The sequence below is a fragment of the Cornus florida genome, unplaced genomic scaffold (assembly GCF_030987335.1).
Source record: "Cornus florida cultivar Cherokee Brave unplaced genomic scaffold, ASM3098733v1 CherokeeBrave_3.0.0_Hap2_Chr07, whole genome shotgun sequence".
NCBI lineage: Eukaryota > Viridiplantae > Streptophyta > Magnoliopsida > Cornales > Cornaceae > Cornus > Cornus florida.
In genome coordinates this window covers 60,714,413-60,725,568 of record NW_026775577.1, presented here as the reverse complement: position 1 = coordinate 60,725,568, position 11,156 = coordinate 60,714,413, and the positions used below count along the sequence as shown (strand labels likewise).

At 36.1% G+C, this 11,156-nt stretch overlaps 1 non-coding gene across 1 annotated transcript; it reads left to right on the top strand.

Annotated features, from left to right (window-relative positions):
* Positions 1–4,140: 4,140 nt before the first annotated feature.
* On the top strand, positions 4,141–4,249 carry LOC132267894 (small nucleolar RNA R71). Its single transcript, XR_009469118.1, has one exon. It is a non-coding gene; the product is annotated as a small nucleolar RNA R71 (small nucleolar RNA).
* Positions 4,250–11,156: the final 6,907 nt, after the last annotated feature.

Here is an 11,156-nt window from a genome sequence, read left to right as displayed (position 1 = left end):
GTAGGAAATGTTTTAGGATTTTGTATGTGTTGTATTGGGTGTTTTGCATGATTACACAACTTAATTGCATGCCTTGTATCAAATCTAGAAAGTTAGTAATATTTATTTCTTTGTATAAGATTTAAATTTCAAAGATGTATATAGTATAGAATTGAATTGTGGCATGATGATAAATTAGGCTTTAATATATTTGTTAACATATATTAAATTGAGATTATTTGAATAAGATTTGCACATTTTATTTAATATTTTTCTTTTATGAAAGATTAATTCCCATGGCTGTACCTTGCATGAAATTAACTTGTGATATGTTTTTAAATTATGTCTTGGCATGTCGTTTAACATACTTTAATTTGAGAGCATTTGGACGCGTATAAAAATCTAGAGATTTTAATTAAAAAGGCTTAATTAAAATCTATTTAATGGTTCCGTTGGCTTAATTAAGTTTTTAACTTGATAATTGGGATGACTAAGACTTGCATACTAGTATATATTGATTTGGAGTCATTTAATGTTATTTTAGAATTTAGGGATTTGATTATCATGATTTAATTAAATTTCACTTTATTGCTTTAATGACCTAATTAAATTTTTGATGTGGTATATGTAATAACCATGCTATGTTGTTTAACAAGTGTTAATTAGGGATTATTTAATTGAGATTTGAAACCTAGGGAATTTAATTAGTTTATTTAATTAATTTCTGTTTCTATTGTATTGTTGATTTAAATCATGTATTTGACATTGGTAGTATGTTTAAAGCATGATTTTAGACTTGTAGTGGATTTATGAGTTTATGTTTTCAATATTGGATTATATTGTTATAGCGTGTAATGAATTGCACACTGAAAATTCGACATGTGATGTTATTGTAGCGCATAACGAATCGCACTCTGAAGATTCAACATTGTTATCCTATAGTAGTTGTGGATTTAGAGCATGTATTGTGTGGTTTCAATCTGATTGTGCATGAATGTAATTTCGTGTACTATTTAATACATATATAAGTTGTTAACTTATTATTTTGGAGTCACTTGGGACATTGTTACTATGATATGGCTAGAGTTTGGCTCTAGTGCGGGAGATATGAGTTCTCCCCGTCGAGATAGTGCGCACTAGGGTGGTCTTCCTAGCGGGTTAATGCCTGGAATAACCATTTTGTTCTGATTCAGTCCGAGACGTGATGTTCAAGTCTTCCACTATTTGATTTCACACTTTTAGATTTCAAGTTGATAACTTAGAGAATCTATGTCTTGATGTGTAGTATTAGAAATTCTAATTATACTAAATTGCAATATTTAGTTGTATTCGCACTTTTAGATTTCAAGTTGATAACTGTAAGAATCTATGTCATAATGCGAAGTATTAGAAATTCTAATTATGCTAAATTACTATATTTAGTTGTTTTCATACTTTAGATTTCAAGTTGAAAAATTTGAGAAACTATATCATGTTGCTTGTATAGCATGCTTTTATGTTGGTTAAATTGCATAGATGTTGTGATTCATGTTTTATTGCTCAAATGTGAATTTTGAATGATCCTATAGATTCATTTGGAACATAGACGTTAGGCGGCATGACCCACTTTTGTCGTTTTTGTATTTAGTTTTCAAGTTGATAACTTTAAGAATCTATATCTTGTTGCCTTGTATAACATGTTCCTATGTTACTTGAATTGCATGAATGATGTGATTTTTGCTAGAAATGATTTAAGTTAGCTTAGGATGCTCCCTGAGTCTCATTTCGACATAAACGTTAGGTGGCATGAACCCCTTTAACATGTTTCACCTTAAGGTGATAAAATTGTAAAATGTAGGTCGATGCATACTCATTTCCTAGGAGTAGCTTTGTGTTGCTCACCCCAAAGTTACTGGGGCATATTTCAGGTACAGAAATCAAGGTTGAGATTTTCATTATGCTTGGGTGATTAGTGGACTTAAAGGTTCCATTTTGTGAAGGTTGGCTTGAAATGTCATTTGTAGCCTTATTTGTCAAATGTGTATATTTGATTCTAAACTTGTAATGTGTGCCTAAGCACACTTTTTGATTCTCATTTTATGTATATGATATAAGGCCAAGGGCCAAATTTCATTTGAAGTCCATGTTTAAACATACGTTTTAGTATGTTATTTTGTGCCGGAGTGTGCTTTATGTATGAAATTCATTATATAGCATTCATTCAATATGTATGAGGTGTGGCCAAGGGCCAAACACCATTTAGTTTTCATTTTTCCATTTTAGTTCACATATTGCATTTTTGGGCTAAAATAGTATAAACCGAGCCTTTAAGTGTTCATTTTCAAATTGGGTGGTGTAAAGTGTGTCCCGGCACCTCCATTAGATCTCATTAATCATGCATGAAATGTGGCCAAGGGCCAAACAGCAATTTGAAATCATTTGTAAATTTTAAATTTCAAATTTTCCATTTCATGTGCATTTTTGCCCTTTTGGCCGTTGAGGGGTCAAATTTTGCGTCAGTGGTATTTTTAAGCCATGGACCATTGTAGCACGTCCTAATGGATAAGTTACGTTTGCGTGTATGGTCATTTTCGGGCAAACCTTCTTCTTTGGTGAAATGAGCCTCCTATGGACTCATTTTGAAACTTTGTTGCATAATCTGATCTAGGGGCATTCTAGACTTTTCACATTAGTTTTATTTTCTTCTTTCAGCATGGTCGCTTTGAAAATGTGATTTTAGGGGGGGTTTCTTCTTCATGTTTTTCCAGAAAATGTCATCTTGGTATCGGATATCCCTCGGGAAGTTCAACTTTCTATTTTCAATTGTAGCAGCTTTTTGTCCTTCATGACCAGATTTCATGGAGGCGCATTTTGTGTGTTTTAGAGTGAGTTTTTTTGGAATTCTCTCACAAGTCAGGTAGAAACTCAATTTTGAGGGGGGTTTCTTCTTTATGTTTTTCCAGAAAATTCATCTACTAGCCCGTTTTCGCTCTCTGTTCTGGCAGATTTCAAAAAAAAAAATCATATAGTAGCTTTTTGTTTTAACCCTCTTGGCCTAAATTGATCTAGGGGCATTTCGGGAATTTTTTTAAAAAATTAAATTCCGATCTTAACATGGTCACATAGAAAACGTGATTTTAGGGGGGGTTTCTTCACAACATTTTTCCAGAAAATGTCATCTCGGACCCGAAAACCCCGTGTCAAATCTGATTTCTTTTGCGCATCAGCACTATTTGAAAAAGTCTATTGTAAGGGCATTTTTGGGATTTCACGTCAAAAATAAATTTTTCTTTTGACATGGTCAGCTTGGGAAAATTATTTTAAGGGGGGTTTCTTTTTCGTATTTTTCCAGAAAACGTCGTTTAGTGCCTCAAAACGGCACACGAATTTCATCATTTTGCCCAGGTTACTATTCACGGCCACGGCGAAGTCAAAACTTTGTTTTGACTTTTCTCTTTCATCCGGACTCCGAATCAAGTGATTCTTGAGTCCAACTTGATTAAATTTTTGTTGTCTTCCCAGTGGTGTGCTCGATAGCACCCGATTTTATAGTTTTTCAAAAATGACTATTTTGCCCTTGGGGCTATTTTTGTCCGGTTTTCTTGTAATTTGCTTCCGCTACTTTCTTTTGAGTTCCGTGACTTCATGGGAAGTCATGGATGTGTCTTGGAAATAATATACTTTCTAGGGACGTCATTTCCATGTAAAATGACTATTCTGCCCTTGGGGGCTTATTTGTCATATTTTCGATCTTTTGCTTCCACATTAGTTCTCTTTGAGTTCCACGACCTCATGGAAGGTCACTTTGACTTCTTAGAGTCTTGTTTTTTTTTTTGTTTTTGCTTTCGCATTTCGGATCCGTTATCGGATCATCCTTTCGGTTCATCATTGACGCACTGGCCTAAAAACCATGGCCGTCATAGAGATAATGATTTCATCTCGGCGGCAATTTCATTGGAGTGGTCGACTTGATGTAAGCTAACACTCTTCCTACCACTATAATTTCTACCATTCTTCGAAGATAACGTTCGATGCAAAGAATTTTCACTCATACTCTCATAAAGACGCCACACGTCATCCTCATGCCTATCAATGTAAGAGTCACCCATGGAAGCATCAACCATGCCCTTGCAATTATCCGATAAGCTTTCAAAGAAATATTAAACTAATTGCCATTTGGGCATGCCATGATGTGGACACTTCCTAAGCAATTCATTAAAGCATTCCCATGCCTCATGGAACGTTTCCCTATCCCCATGTGAAAATTCCCTAATTGAAGTTCTCATGGCATTGGTTTTAGAAACTGGATAGTACTTCTTCAAGAACTCTTGTTGCATTTCTGCCCAAGAAGTTATTGAAAAAGGTCTAAGATTGTTAAACCAATATTTTGCCTTGTCTTTGAGGGTGAATGGAAAAAGTTTAAGCCTTAAGACCTCTTTCAGCATGTCTGTGTATCTCACGGTGGACCATACTTCAAGAAACTCATCCAAATGCTTGTAAGGTTCTTCACTTAGAAGTCCATTATAGTTAGGAAGCATTTGAATGGTTTGTGGTTTGATCTCATAGTGGTGTGGTCTAAATGGTGGCAATTGAATACATGTGGGTGCATTGTATTCATTAGGCACATACTAATCTCTTAAAACAAGGGGAGGATTAGCAATTGGAGGTGCAACATAGGCACCTTGATTTCCTTGGATGATGGGTGGTTGTAGAGCATACATTGGCCTTGGTATTCCCAATGGAACTTGGCCTTGTTATTGTGGTTGGTGAATAAATGGTCTTGGCATGCCTAATGGTACTTGTATGCTATTATGATGCACATTGGGATGGAGGATACCCTGTTGGTCTATGTGACCAAGGTCTTCCACATGGTCCTCATTGTTTACTTCCATTGTAGAAGTAGAATGACCAAAACTAGCCCTTCCCCTAGGTGTATGAACAATGGATTCTAAATTCAAATTAAGAGGGACAAGAGTATGACTTAATAACCTACGACCATGCATGCACATAAAGACACAATAAGCAACAAGCAATGAACAAACACTTCACCTTCACAACAAATCAATCAACAACAAACATCTTCCACATTCAATGATCCTATACTCCCATGCTTTCAAAAATTTGCAAAGAACAATAAAATGCCTCCACGTGGGCTCACAAATTATCTAAGGATTGAAATACAAACCTCAACGCGGGCTGACGATTTAACTAAGGGTTGAGTAAGGAAAAGCTCCCAAAGGTCCTTTAGCACTTCAACTCCAATTTTAGCTTTTGCAAATTTTTAGATTTTTAGCTTTTTCCTTCTTTTGCTTAGCTCCTTTGCTTGAATGCTCCTTTGCTTGCTTCCCAGCTCAATACACCTAGTCAAACAAGAACAAACACAATGAGTAATTAAAAGAAAAATAAAAAAATAAAGTAAAGACACGATCAAAAGAGTACTAATTCCTAATTGATTCCACAAATACGACGTTGCCTTCAATCAATCCCCGGCAACGGCACCAAAAACTTAGTGTGTCCCGGGTCATCAACCCCGAAATCCAATAGTTTGTGTGATACCAAAAGATATTGGTGTAGAGCTATGATGAATGTGGCCAAGTTTTACATTTAGAAATTGCCACTACTACCTTTCACTAAAAAATATAGCTAGGGCAAGTAGGGATCGTCCAAAGGGATTGGTGGGTCGTAGTAGATTGAGGAATCAAGATTAGGGTTAGTAGGTCGAGTGATCAAAATAGTGGTTGGTTGGTTGAATTACATTAGATACAAATTAAACTAAAGTAAACAATAATGCAATAAAGAGAATAAAAGAGAGAGAGAGATCTTGGGGTTTAGAGATCACCACTAAGCATACTTTTCTACACCTTTAATGAATGATTAATGAGGGGAAGATATGTGTTGCAACATTTGTGTGTGTGTGTTTGGTTGTTTCAATTAGCAAGGATGACTAATTAAGCATATATTGTCTAAAAAAATAATGAAAAGCACAATATATCAAACTAAGCGATTAATCCTTTCATTAAGCTCACAATCCAAACACATCACAATGTTAGAGACATATGCTACTTGCATTCAAAAGCATGAAATATCAAACAACAAGCATGGATTGTCCTCCCATTTAACAACTACAGTACAACTAAGCTAATGACATGAAATTAACTAATTAAACTAAGGGAGAGGCACAATCCATCAAGAAATGAGTATGAACCATCAAGTAAATCACAAGAGCATTCCATTAAGCACTATGTTTTGATAATCTCTAGATCTATAGCATTAATACACATAGACATGCATCAACAACACAAGAAATAGAGACAAACACATGAACATCTATTCTAGCACACATAGACATATGGATAGATGAAATGATCAATTGAAAACATTAAACCACATAAATCATTGAATAAACAAGATCTATATATATAAAAGTGTCAAAACATGTATCACAATACAAATCCCCTAAAAAATACATAAATCAAGATGTAGAAAGCATGCTTAGGGCTAACTCTAGCCCCAAGAGGATGTCTAGCCACTCATGGATGATGTCTTCCAACCCTCAAGGGCAAGCTTCATGGAAGAAATCTGCTCATTGGTTGATGAAGAGCCTCCAATGGTGTCTCTAGCCTCCTCTTCTCCTTTGCTTCCTTACTAAGAATTCTCTCAAAATCTCCCTCTATGGTTGTGTGTGAATCCCCCCTCAAAAGTTGCTAAAATCCTCATTTTTGGTAGGTTAGGTGACACCCAAAAATGATCTGGCACGTACTCCAATATTCTCCCAATGATTGTATAAGGGCAACTTTTTATGAGCTAACAATTTAACTTTTTTGGACTGGAGGAAGTTTGATCGATCGAACCTTTAGCTTGGATCGATCGAACATGGCTGAGATCTATCGAACTGAAGCTGGATCGATCCTTTATGGCGGTGCCTTTTTGGATAAAAACAAATCTGAGATATTTTGAAGATATTTTTGGGAAAAGGACAAAAGTGGTTGGTAGGGTAGTACAGTTGGATAAGATCAATCATTTGGATAAGGACAAAATAGTTCGATCGATCAGAGAGTGAAGTTAGATTAATTAAACTTTGAGATCTTTGAATAGGGACAAACATGGCTTAGATACATCTTGAAGTACTGAGATCGATGAAAGTTGGATTGATCGAACTTTTCCTGAGATCGATCGAAGTTGCTGAAATTCCATCTTTTGCTTCCTTTTACTCTACTTTGCTCCTTTCTTTGATTTATCCCAGAGTTGCTTCCTTTCTGCTCTTATTTGGTTGAGTTAGCTTATTTTAGGGAAAAGTACCTGAAAATGGAAATAACACGAAATCAATGTAAAGCGGGAAAATAAGATAGATAAAGGTTCTAGAATACCTAAGTTTAAGGGGTTTAAATGCGCACTTTTCAGCGCTCATCAGTTAGCACGCCTACGAAAGACATTCCTAACATCAAAAGTAGTTTCAAATTAAAGGGGCCATTTAGACCAATCCGGATCAGTAGTTTCCTCGAAAGAACCCTTGGATTTGCGAAGGCGCTTAAAAGGGGAGGAAGAAACCATGTGAGTGAAGGAAGTTGGTTCAGAACTTTTATCGAACACGTGATGTGCAAGATTGAAAAGTAAAGAACACTTGTGAATATAGATTATTTGAATCCAACAAGAATAAATATAGAATTAAAGCACAACAATTCCTCACTAAAATAATCAATCTTCACAAAATGAAGTTCTAATCTTTATGGAATATTCAAGAATTGAAAAATAGAAGATGAAAGAACTTACCTCAATTTAGAGATATAAATCTTGCCTTCTTTGATGAATTGATGATAATGGAAGAGGAAAATTTGATGATTAATGGAGATGGAGAAGGTTAAAACCAAATTGGAGAAAGTGGGGAAGGTTAGAAGGTGGGTTACGTAGGTTTGGAAGATGGAAAAGTAAGAATTGTAATTGGAATAGGAAGGGCTCTATTTATAAACACACATCTAGGCTCGGGTTCCTCTAAATGGGCCTTCGCGTCCGGACGCAAAAGCTGGTGTCTGGACGTGGATTGTAGCGGTGCGTGCGCTGGGAGATGGATGCACGCTTTGGGCTGCTATATATGGAATGGCGTCCGGACGCCGAAAATGGCTTCCGGATGCAGGAGCTTCAGGTGTTGGCGTCTGGACGCGGGAAATGGTGTCTAAACGCAAATGTGCTTAGTCCTTTTATTGATTATAGCTTGAAGACTCCCGAACATGTTACCAAAACCTTTTTTATGATTATAAAAACCTACGATGACCACTGGAATGGAAATCTAAATGATTCTTGAAGAATGCAAAGTCAAGTTGCTACATAGTCATTTTTAGAGATTTTTTTGGTTTACAGTAATAAGTAAATAAGGAAGCTTGGAATGGAAAGAATTTGCTTCCTCGAAGTGCTAATTTAACGTCGATAGCTAGACGATGTGGGAATCCTTCTAGTCCTCATAAATTGGATCCATCAAAACAAAGGAATCCACATATTCGACTGGGACTAGGTTATCAATGTAAGGCTTAAGACGCTGACCATTGACCTTAAAAAAATTCCCATTCTTCGGGTCCTACAGCTCAACTACACCATAAGAGAATACAAAAGTGATTAGAAAAAGGACCTTCCCAATGTGATCGAAGCTTCCCTAGGAAGAGGTGCAATCTGGAATTGAAAAGCCAAACCTTTTGACCTGAAGCAAAAGATTTATTAATGATATGTTTATCATGGAATGCTTTAGTTTTTGCTTTCTAAATTTTTACATTTTCATAAGCCTCATTTCGGATTTCTTCTAGCTCATTGAGCTGTAATTTTTGGTTAGAGCCGGCCTGATCAAGATTGAAATTGAACCTTTTTATGGCCTAAAAGGCACGATGCTCTAATTTCACTAGAAGATGACATGCCTTACGTAAATAATTAGATATGGTGACATTCCAATTGGTGTTTTAAATGCAGTTCGGTAAGCCCAAAGTGCATCATTCAGCTGTAATGACCAATCTTTGCGGTTCGGTCGAACAGTTTTTTCAAGAATATGTTTGATTTCCCGATTGGAGACTTCCACTTGACCACTGGATTGAGGATGATAAGGCATGGCAACCTTATGACTGACAGAGTATTTAAGAAGAATAGATTGAAGATAACGATTGCAGAAATGCGATCATCCATCACTCAAGAGTGCTCGAGGTGTGCAAAACCGACTGAATACGTTCTTTTGAATGAACTGGACCACTGCAGTGTGGTAATTGGTTATGGTCGCCTCAGCTTCTATCCATTTAGATACATAATCCACTGCTAGGAGAATGTAAAAATAACCATATAAAGCTGGAAATGGTCCCATAAAATCTATTCCCCAGCATCAAAGATTTTGATAATTAGAATGGAGTTTAATGGCATCATATCCCTTTTAGACATGTTCCCAAGCTTTTGATATCGTGTACAAGACTTGCAAAAGTTGTAAGCATCCTTGAATAATGAAGGCTAATAAAATCCACTCTGAAGGACTTTAGATGAAGTCTTCTTGGCACTAAAATGTCCTCCACATTCAAGAGTGTGGCAAAATAGCAAGACATTTTGGACTTCGGATTCAGGAATACATCTCTAGATTATTTGATCCGGGTAATACTTGAATAATTTTAGGTCTTCCCAAAAGAAATTTTTGATTTGAGTGAAGAACCGGTTTTTCTTTTGCTTAGACCATTTTGATGGAATTTTTTTAATCGCAAGATAGTTGATAATGTCAGCAAACCAAATAGGCGACTCATGAGAAATCTGGAATAGTTGCTTATCCGGGAAGGAGTCATGAAGTGGAGAAAAATTAGAAGTGTTCTCAATAAAAAGCCTAGAAAGATGGTCTGTAACTACATTATTAGTTCCTTTCTTGTCCTTAATCTTAATGTTGAACTCTTGGAGTAAGAGTATCCAACGAATGCGTTGAGCTTCGGTCTCTTTCTTGGCAAGTAGATGTCTTAACGCGGCATGATCCGTGAAAATGATGACCTTAGATCCAAAAAGATATGAACGAAATTTATCCAAGGCGTAGATAACAGCAAACAACTTTTTCTCAGTTGTTGTATAATTCATTTGAGCATCTAAGAGGGTCTTGCTAGCGTAATAAATAGCATAAGGAGTTTAATCCACATGCTAGCCCAAAATAACACCTAATGCATAATCTGATGCATCGCATATGATCTCAAAGGGAAGAGACCAATTAGGTGGTTTCATCATTGGGGCAGAAGATAGTAATGAATAGAGCTTCTTAAAAGCTTCCAAACATGCTTCATCAAATTTGAAATAAGTATCCTTTTCAAGAAGATGGCACAAAGCCCGAGATATCTTACTGAAATCCTTGATAAAGCGGCGATAAAAGCCAGCATGGCCAAGAAAAGATCGAATTTGTCTCATCGAAGAGGGAAGAGGAAGACTATAAATTAATTCAACTTTTGCCTTATCAACTGATGAGCGCTGAAAAATGCATATTTAAACCCCTTAAGCTTAGGCATTCTAGTACCTTTATCTATCTTACTTTACTGTTTTAGATTGATTTTGTATTATTTCCATTTTCAGGCACTTATCCCGAAAATAAGCTAACTCAGCCAAATAAGAGCAGAAATGAAGCAATTTTGGGATGAATCAAAGAAAAGAGCCAAGTGGAAGCAAAAGGAAGAGAAAGGTGGAAATCAACATCTTCGATCAATCTCAAATCAAAGTTTGATCGATCCAACATGATCGATCTCAACACTTCAAGATGGATAAGAGCCATTATGACATTTTCAGAGATCTCAAAAGTTTGATCTATCCAACATCATTCTTCGATCGATCGAACTACCTTGTCCATATCCAAATGATTGATCTTATCTAGTTGTACCATCCTACCAACCACTTTTGTCCTTTTCCCAAAAATATCTTCAAAATATCTCAGATTTGTTTTTATCCAAAAAGCGCCACCATTAAGGATCGATCTAACCTAAGTTCGATAAATCTCAGCCATGTTCGATCAATCCAAGTCCAAGGTTCGATCGATCGAACTTCCTCTAGTGCAAAAAAGTTAAATTTTTAGCTCATTGATAGCTGTCCTTTATCCAAACCCCAGCTTATTTTGGGTGTCATTTGACCTACCTATATAAGGATAAGGATTACTTTTTACACATATCACATCATATCATATCATACCTTGTAAGAACACTTGGAGAGAAAGCTTAGAG